Below are 8,927 nucleotides of genomic sequence, written 5' to 3'. Positions count from 1 at the left end.
GCAAGCAGTGGTCTCGCCAGCGCTCGTTTGCTGGACGGCGGCACGGAGCTCCTGGGGTGGCGGGGGCAGCGCGGGCAGCGGCGCCCGCTCCGTGGGCCGTGGCCTTCGTCGCTCCCTTCGGCCGCGGGTGCGCTTAGAGCGGGGGACTTCATTGCCAGAAGAGGACGGGGTCCTTAATACACAGGTTCCTGAAGTCACAGGTGACCGGGTCTTGTCGGGCTAACTGCTGGTTTTTTCGAAGCCTAAAAATCATGATGATATCTGGGTCTTCTGACCCATCCCCTTGTGAATTATTGCTAATATTTTCCTTTTTTCATTTTTATACCTTTGGATAGTTGAAGATGGATAACCTCTGTCTTTAATCACTTTGCCAGGCTGGAAATATTTATATATTTAAAAAAATCTACATTTTATATTTGTGACAAGATGCATGAGTGTTACTGAGCAAGCAGCAACTGCCAGAACCCACAAATCTCTGTGTTTGTTTTACATCCACCAAGCAGGGACAATATATTTTATAGCGCGCATTAACAAGATGGTCATCTGGGACTACTTATTTAGATAACAAAATAGTCACCAAGTTACTGTTGCTTTTTTTTTTTAGATTCTTTTTTTAATCTGTATTGTCTTGAAAGATCCCTGAATACATAGCAAGAATGGAGCAGGCAAAGGCAAGAAATCCGTAGAAAGCTGCTGTAATATTGTTCTGACCTTTAGTAATTAATGACTTTGTAAAACTATTTGATGTGATACTATCCCTGGCTCCATCACAGGCTTGTCTATCCATGAAAACTAATTTGACTGACGAAGGCACAGATATAAATCACAATAGCTAGTTTGAATTTTCCCACGTGCAAATGGTCTTCTTTGCTATTAAGAATACTTTCCTACTTAGTTTAATCTAGGAAACGAGGAAATGGAAGAAACTCTTTCCCACCGCAAGCACCCATGCAGAGGATGCTCTGCAGTTTGACAAGGAGCATCAACCTTTTTTTGCTAGCAATCACCTGTGTGTTCCTCGCAACTTCCCGGTCTTCACTTCCAGGCGATCCAGGCCTTTCTGTGTACAGTGTGCTGGCTGGGGGACAGCATACCTGGATCTCAACAGTATCTTCATCTGAGGGAGCCATTACAAATACCCACCATTTACTCCGTTACTGGTTAACTGGGACAGGAAGGATGCAGCCTGCCACTTCGTCCCAGTTCCTGCCCTATCCGCTGAAGGATGTTTGTCTTGCCGCAGGTAAGTGATGAATGAGGATGTGATGGGTGTCGTGTTGTGATAACACAAGCACCAAAGGGTCAAAATGCTAAATTTATTGTGTGCCTTTCCTGGGTGAGAGCATGTTTATTCCTCTCTGCAATTCTGTGGTTTCAGATCTCTTTCCACTCTGTGCCAAGATATCTGCCAATGACTGAGAAAAAGTTTTGAGGGAAAACTTGGACTCAAAAGTGTCCAGAGCAGTCTTGTGTTTACACCTCTTGGACACTTGCCTAGAAGTACAGTTTCAAATCTTTGTTTGCCTACTCCAGACTACATATTTCATTCCAGATAAATATAGAAATGGGAGCATTCTTACACAAACTTCTGGTTGCCACAAAGTGGTGCTTAATGCTTCAATTTAAAAAAAAAATAAAAAACAAACACCACCCCCCCAAAAAAAACCCAAAAAACAAACAAACAAACAAAAAAAACCCAAAAAAACAAACACCAACTCCTTGTATTGTGTATCATATGTTGTAATGAATTTCTTGTTTTCTGGGAACAGGCCTTGCATGCCATTAAGCCAGGTATCATCTCTAGGTTCAATGCACCTCTCACAGGAATGTGCGGTTACTTGCTGTATGCTGTTAGTTATTCTGAAATTGCATTTTATTCTTTGAGGTTTATTTTGTTTGTTTGTTTGGTGGGTTTGGTTTTTTAAAATTTGCCTTAAACTGGTCCTGATTTTCCAGATAGTGCTCTCTGACAATAGAAAGCACCAAGTACCGGATCTCCGGGGCCCCTTTCCTTTGTTATTCATAATGTTTTGGGTAAAAGGATTTAGGCTGAAGCAGAGACAAACTAATTGTTATAGTTCGCATGAAGAATGATTTGGCCTTTGAATTTTTCAGTTTCAGCCAATCCTTTAGGTGGACCACATCATAAGACTACATGATTTGCTCTTTCAAACTCTTCTTTTTCTCTGAATATATTTAATAAAAGGCTAAGCTATGTCCAATTTGCACCTGACCGACACCAGGGAATTAATCTTATTTGCTGTCTGTAAATTTGGGGGTGCAGTTTGCCTGGAGGCTGGGGGGAGAGGGTTGGGCTGACGGTGTGACAAGAGGGCTCTCACTCGTGTAGCACCCTGTAAGTGAGGAGAAACACTTTAGCTGGGTGTCAAAACTAGATCAGAGAAAGCAAGCCTTTCTCACTAATTGGTTTCTAAGCGTTATTCATTCCTCTTGTCACCAGATTCACTCGCACCTCTGGGAGCACAGGGCACTGCAGCGCTCCTGAACGTGGCTCCGTCGGGTTTCTTTGCACGCTGTCACATCTGCGGTGTGTGGCAGCTGCCGTAACCTTCGGAGCACCGTGCACCGTAACCTTCAGAGCACCCTACACCCTTAATGCGGTTGCAGGAGGATGCATGCCACGTCTGCGAGGGAACCGGGGCTCCCGGGGGAGCGGGTGGCTGGGGGGACGCTGAGCCTTGCACCCCTGCAGCAGGGGCTGCTCAGGAGGGCAGGGAGCCAAGCTGGGTCCTCCCGTCCGCTCCCAGCAGCCAGCCCGCTATCAAAGCTCTCCAGTTCTGGTACCTTCGTTGCCAGGAGAGGTGGCCGCGGTGACTTGGGCTGCGCGTTCGTGGTCAGCGGCGGCACCGCTGCAGTCACAGCGAGCGGGGCTGACCCTGCACCGGCACCCTATGTCTTATGTGGGCGATGCGGTGGGTGAGGGACCCAATCCGGCTGAAAACCAACCTTGGGACATGGTGGGAAATGGTTGTTTTAAAACCAAATCAGCTCCCCGACCCTGGCCAGCTGCACAACCAGGCGAACGGCTGTTACGGGCATGGCACGAGGCAGAATGTGCGGAGTGACCACGTAGCCGTCCTGAGCGGGAGGGCTAGCTCAGGAAAACTTCTTGAGCATCTTTCCCTCTGCATTCAGGAGGCAGCCAGGCTCATGTCCTCCTGGGAGGGGACGGGAAGAGTGACAGATTGGCAAAAGGAGCATTATACCTCTGACAGCTTACGGATGTATGGGAAACGAGGTTGGCAAAAGACAGCATTAGATGTTCCTGCTGCCAGCTAATGGTGTCCAGTCATGTGGGTGAGTCTAACAAAGACAGATAGTAATGGATTAGCTGTACCAGAGCAAATGTTTTATTGGCAAGTAACCGTTTACAACCTACTGTGCTCTTCCACCCAGAATTTTCCTACTGAATTTCCTGACAAACCACTGTCCTAGCACCACCTAGTGTCCAACCTGGCAGTTCAGATGTTGTTAACGTGGTGATACAGCCAGTTGTGGGGGCGGGGGGGAAGGAAAATAAGATTCAGGGGGTTCTTTCTGTTTTCTTAAACTACCGTAGGCTCCTACCGCACCTTCAGAAAAAAATCCACAGTTGCAACATCTGAAATATTGCTTTTATTTCCAAATCCTGCCATCTTCTTAGCAAGATTGTCTTCTCTTGGATGTCTGAAATCTCTCTGCATAGAAAAGGGTAGCAAGCAGGGACTGCACTTTCTTGGTAGGGATGTTGAAATCCTCACTTTTGGTAAGAGTATCTTGGCTGAATGAATGAGGAGCACAGCAGTATCAAGAAGAGACTTCATGAAAAATGCAGGTTCTTAAATGTCAGTGGCAAGGCAAGAGAGTGGTTAAAATTCTGCTGCTTAAAGAGTGCTGGATTATTTCCAGAGGATGGAGCAATGGAGAGCAGAGTGTGCCACAAAGAACGGCAAAATGAGATCGTGGTGTGCCTGGCAGTACGAGCTGGCATGTAAAGCTACAGAAATTACTGCAAAGTGTCCTATTTCTCATGAAGTCAGGTGCACAGCAGGAATGTTGGCACTCCTGATTCCAGTCTCCAAGCGGCATGTATCATCACAGCTTATTGCCAAACACCGAGCTTATTAGCATTATAGAGCTGGGAACGTGCATTTGTATCCCTTCTGTCATATTACATCTATGGGGTTAAGTCTTGCAGTTTGTAAAGTGGAGCAGACTAATTATCATACACAAGAAATTACTAAAATCTGACAGTCACATGTCTCCTGGGAAAGATAGCCCATGAGATAACAATGAGGGAAAAAATTGTGTTGGGGAAAACTTTCCCAAATTTTTGGTACTTGTCTACGGTGTGCTTTCCCGTAGCATCTAACATTAGTCCCAGATGACAGAAATACTTTTGATTGATGCATCTCGAGATCCAGTGTGTGTGTGTGTGTGTGGCTGTCAACACCAAAGCTGTCCACTTATGCTCTCAGCTGTGGACAGCCCTACTGCTCACACCATGGTTCGTCAAAGCCATGAAGACCCTCAGTACGGCCCTGGCCAGTGCTCTGAGGATTGCTCCATCTCCACTAGAGGACTCTGGCAACGTCCACCTTCACTTCTAAAGGGAAGTCCTGCTTCCTGCCAAAACCTATTAATTCACACCAGTTTGCCCAAAGCTCACCATTCCCCAGTCCTTGTCCTGCAGTGAGAGGGGAACGTGTCGCAGAGACACCAGCATGGTTTGCCAAATGCTTGGAGGCCATGTTTTAAGCGATCACTGCTTTTAAAATGGAGGAGCAATAAATTATTAGAAGCAGAATTAACTTCTGAAAGGACTCTTCTTTGATAACAATATACTTTTGTGCTGGTTTTGGCTGGGATAGAGTTAATTTTCTGCATAGTAGCTAGTATGGGGCTATGTTTTGGATTTGCGCTGAAAACAGTGTTGATAGCACAGGGATGTTGTCGTTCCTGCTGAGCAGTGCTCACACCGAGCCAAGGCCTTTTCTGCTCCTCACCCCACCCCACCAGCGAGGAGGCTGGGGGGCACAAGGGGTTGGGAGGGGACACAGCCGGGACAGCTGACCCCAACTGACCCAAGGGATATTCCAGACCACAGGACGTCATGCTCAGCATAGAAAGCTGGGGGAAGGAGAAGGAAGGGGGGGACGTTCGGAGTGATGGTGTTTGTCTTCCCAAGTCACCGTTACGGGTGCTGGAGCCCTGCTGTCCTGGAGATGGCTGAACTCCTGCCTGCCCATGAGAAGTGGGGAATGAATTCCCTGTTTTGCTTTGCTTGTGCGTGCGGCTTTTGCTTTACCTGTTAAACTGCCTTTATCCCAGCCCACGCGTTTTCCCACTTTTACCCTTCTCATTCTTTCCCCCATCTCACAGCAAGTGGCTGCGTGGGCCTTAGCTGCCATCTGGGGTTAAACCACAACTTTGGAGAGGAAGAGAAAGAGTCACACGAATAATGTATTTGTGCCCCTTATGAAGAGATGGGCTTTCTGACGTGGGGTTACCCGAACCTCCGGCAGCTGCTGAACACCCCTGTGCTAGCTGACGTGAAGATGCTCCATCTGAAGTTTGCCACTTCACAAGCAAGATGATTGTTAAGGTTTTGGGTGGGGATTTTTCCTAGCAGATGTTTGTCTTCACTTACCATTTGTTTTAATTATTCCTGATGTTTTTGCCTATCAAATCGCAGACTTCTTCAAAGGAAAAGGAATAAGCAGTTGTCATAACAACAAAGCTCTTCATTACCACAGGAACCTTTGACAGCTTTATTTAAAACATTAAAAAAAAATTAAAAGAAAAATCCAACCAATTATTTTTATCAGTCTGATTCATGTTCTTCTTAAACAGATTACAGTGTGTTCTCTAGCAGTTACACTGCGAAAGGTGTATGGCATGAATATTTATTATAATGTAAACTTTGGGAAAAAAATTAAAAGGGGGTTTGTTGTCTTTATGAGCTTCCTGTGGCAATAGCTTGCCTTGACTTTTAATTAGAGAATATGATGTGAAATTTCAAGGTGGAATTTTTCTTTTTTTCTCACACATGTGAAGCAAAATGATCACAGTATGAAATAAAAATACCGAGTTAGCCGTTCATATGTCCTAGACAATTATGTCTTCCATTTTTCGAGCCAAAAAAAGGATATTAGCGTCCTAAAGATAGAGGAGGAGTGATTTGTTTGCCAGGAGGTTGAAGCCCTTTGCAAAGTTTAGAACCGACTCCCAGTTTTAATTTTCCGTTCTCTGAAGCTGAAGGAGGCGGTGGGGGGGAGATGATCAACTATTCCTGTACCACCTCATAGAGGAGAAAGCCGCAGGGAGGTGTTGCTTACTGCCTCCCCACTCCCAAGTAAGCAGTTAACTGGGAGGTGTGACCTGCTGGGGCAGGAGGAGGAGGCTGATCCACGGGCAAAGCTCTGCCTGGCCAAAGGGGAGCAGGAGCCAAAGCTTCCTTGTATTTTTTCACACAAAAGAGGTAAATAGCTCCCACTACCTCCTGTTTAACTTGCGCACTCAAATTTGAAAGATGCTTTTCTTGATTTCACATTCTAATTTTTAGTATGAAATAAAGGCTAAACGCCTTTCATCTGTTCGAGGCATTTATAGTATCCTTAGCAAAAGGATTTTTTTTACAGCAAAGTGAAGGATGATACTGGAATTGTTAAACTCGTATCCCTTAAAATAAGTTACATTTGTCCTCAGTTTGAACAGAGATGTTTCTTGCTGGGCGTAATCAACAACTTAATTCTCTCCCTAAGCCAAGGAAAGAATGAATATCTGCAGCGACCTATCATTCTGTCTTCCATCCATAAAGGAATATAAAAAGAAGCTGTTGCATTTATCTTAAGAAGATGATAGCTGTGAATTGCCTTGTCTCACAGGCATTTCTCCTCCAGATGTCCATAATTCCTCCATCGTGACAATGACCATAAAAAGCAGGGAAAATCCCAAATACATAAGGCCAGACTCCTCTCCCACACGAATAGATTACTTAACCTCAAGGATGTGTTGGGACCCTAGTATCCGACAGGTTTTGGGCAGAGATGTTTTTATTTACTTTTTAAAAAGGACGAGCCACATACAGAAGAACTTGTTTCATTCCTGAGAGGAGGTGATGGGGTGCTTTGTGTATTAGTTTCCTTATAGCCTACTTCATCTACCCACAAGCTGGGTTTGACGACTTCATTCTGATGGGAAATATGGCTGTGGCTCTCCTGTTACATGAGCTGGTGTAGGGAGTTATTATTTAATTATGACAACTACACACATACAAGACATTGCATTAGGAAACACACATACACCATCTGCTAGATACCATGATTTAGCTGTAGGCGTACAAGAGCAGAGTCTTATGAGCATTAACTTTATTCTAGGAGACTATAAATGCGGGTCTCCTTGCACAGCACTGCCGAGGGAGGCATTCAGGGGAAGAACATTCCTCGATGATATAGTCATTACTGTTTCAGCAAGACGTTAATTTTTACAATAAATAAGCTTAATCTTTTTATGCAGATCATTTTAGAAAATAAACAGGCCATTTTTATGAGCTACTTAGAACTGGGGCTGGGCTGGGATTTGCAGCGAGATCCTGCATACGCTACAAATTGTAAGCAATTTTTAATTCCTGGGGAACTACTGCAGGTCATTATTTGATGTTGTTTTTTAAATAACTTATAAATGCAACATTTTTGTGTGTTTCAAAGCATTTAGAAAGCAGAAACATTGCCTGGTGGAACTGAATTGCTGATTACTAAAGAAAGAAGATGACTGGAATCCATGTGCTGAGCTTGTAGTTTTAACGCACCACCTTTCTTTGATTGCTTGTGGCGAACTTGTATGGAAAACAGGGCATGCGGGAGCTGGCAGGGGAGAGCCTGACCACTGGCCTTGGAAGCAGGAACTCCCTTGGGCTTCAGTCTGGTCTCCTTTGCTAGCCACCTTTGTAACTTCAGCAGAGGTTAGCAAACAGCAGGCAATTCAATTCTGGTATCTTTAACCATTGACCTCACTTGTAGAAAGAACATAATAATGCAATTTTGGACTCCTGAGACTATTCTGCATTACATGGGCTGTGAATAGTAATGTATAATGAATGTATGATTCTGATGTGAACTGTCGATTAATGTTTGCTGGAGAAATAATGTGGCTGTTATCTTGAGGATAACAGAGATGTTGTCTTTTTGATGAAGTATTAAAGAAACAATGTTACTAGCCATTGTTAGTCATTTAATGTCTTACGAGCAAATCTTGAGAGGGTACTGATTTTGCCTTCTGGCCAGCCCCGAGATGAATGCATTTACATGACAGTCTCTGTTTTGACACTGGATATGATATCATGTCCTGGCTAGGAGGTTTGACAGGTTTGGTGAGATTCTGTGAAGGAGCTGAACCATTTCAGCCCGAAACAGCCTGGCTTTCGGAAGAGAAGTGTGGCCTGTGGTTTGGGCTGCTACTGTTGGCCTTGTACAACACGGACTCAGTTCACTGCTCTGCCATGTGTTTGCCTGTGAGCCTGGACAAAGCTGTGTAGCCTGAGCCTTTGTTCCTCTCTTGTAAACAAGCCGAACTCATATTCTTAAGAAATCTCATTTTCGCTTCAATGTGAAAATTATGCTCAGGCACTGTGGAAAAGGGGATCACTTAACTAGGTTAGTTTTGGCTGCCCGCAGGCACGCGGTTGTGTCACTCCATCCCAGAAGCATCCTCATTTCAACAGCTACAGGTTTGTGTAAAATGCTTCCATTCCCCGTGGCACAGAATTTTAGTAGGATTGTATTCCTCATCTCACTGTCCACTGAGCCAAGCAGTTGTGTTTCACAATTACAGAAAGAAAAAAATAATATCGAGTCTGGCTTTATTAGTGGAGCCTAAGGGAATTGCTGTGGCTTCTGACCCCCACCTTTCCCCTCCAGCTAATACTC

General features: G+C 44.8%; 1 long non-coding RNA gene across 1 annotated transcript; it reads left to right on the top strand.

Moving 5' to 3' along the window:
- Positions 1-3,068: 3,068 nt before the first annotated feature.
- On the top strand, positions 3,069-6,102 carry LOC138690010 (uncharacterized). The gene is made up of 2 exons (XR_011328784.1): positions 3,069-3,318; positions 5,383-6,102. It is a non-coding gene; the product is annotated as an uncharacterized lncRNA (long non-coding RNA).
- The last annotated feature ends 2,825 nt before the right edge of the window (positions 6,103-8,927 follow it).

This window comes from Haliaeetus albicilla, chromosome 19 (genome assembly GCF_947461875.1).
Source record: "Haliaeetus albicilla chromosome 19, bHalAlb1.1, whole genome shotgun sequence".
Taxonomy (NCBI): domain Eukaryota; kingdom Metazoa; phylum Chordata; class Aves; order Accipitriformes; family Accipitridae; genus Haliaeetus; species Haliaeetus albicilla.
The sequence above is the reverse complement of the archived record's forward strand: the minus strand, read 5'-3'. Positions and strand labels throughout refer to the sequence as shown.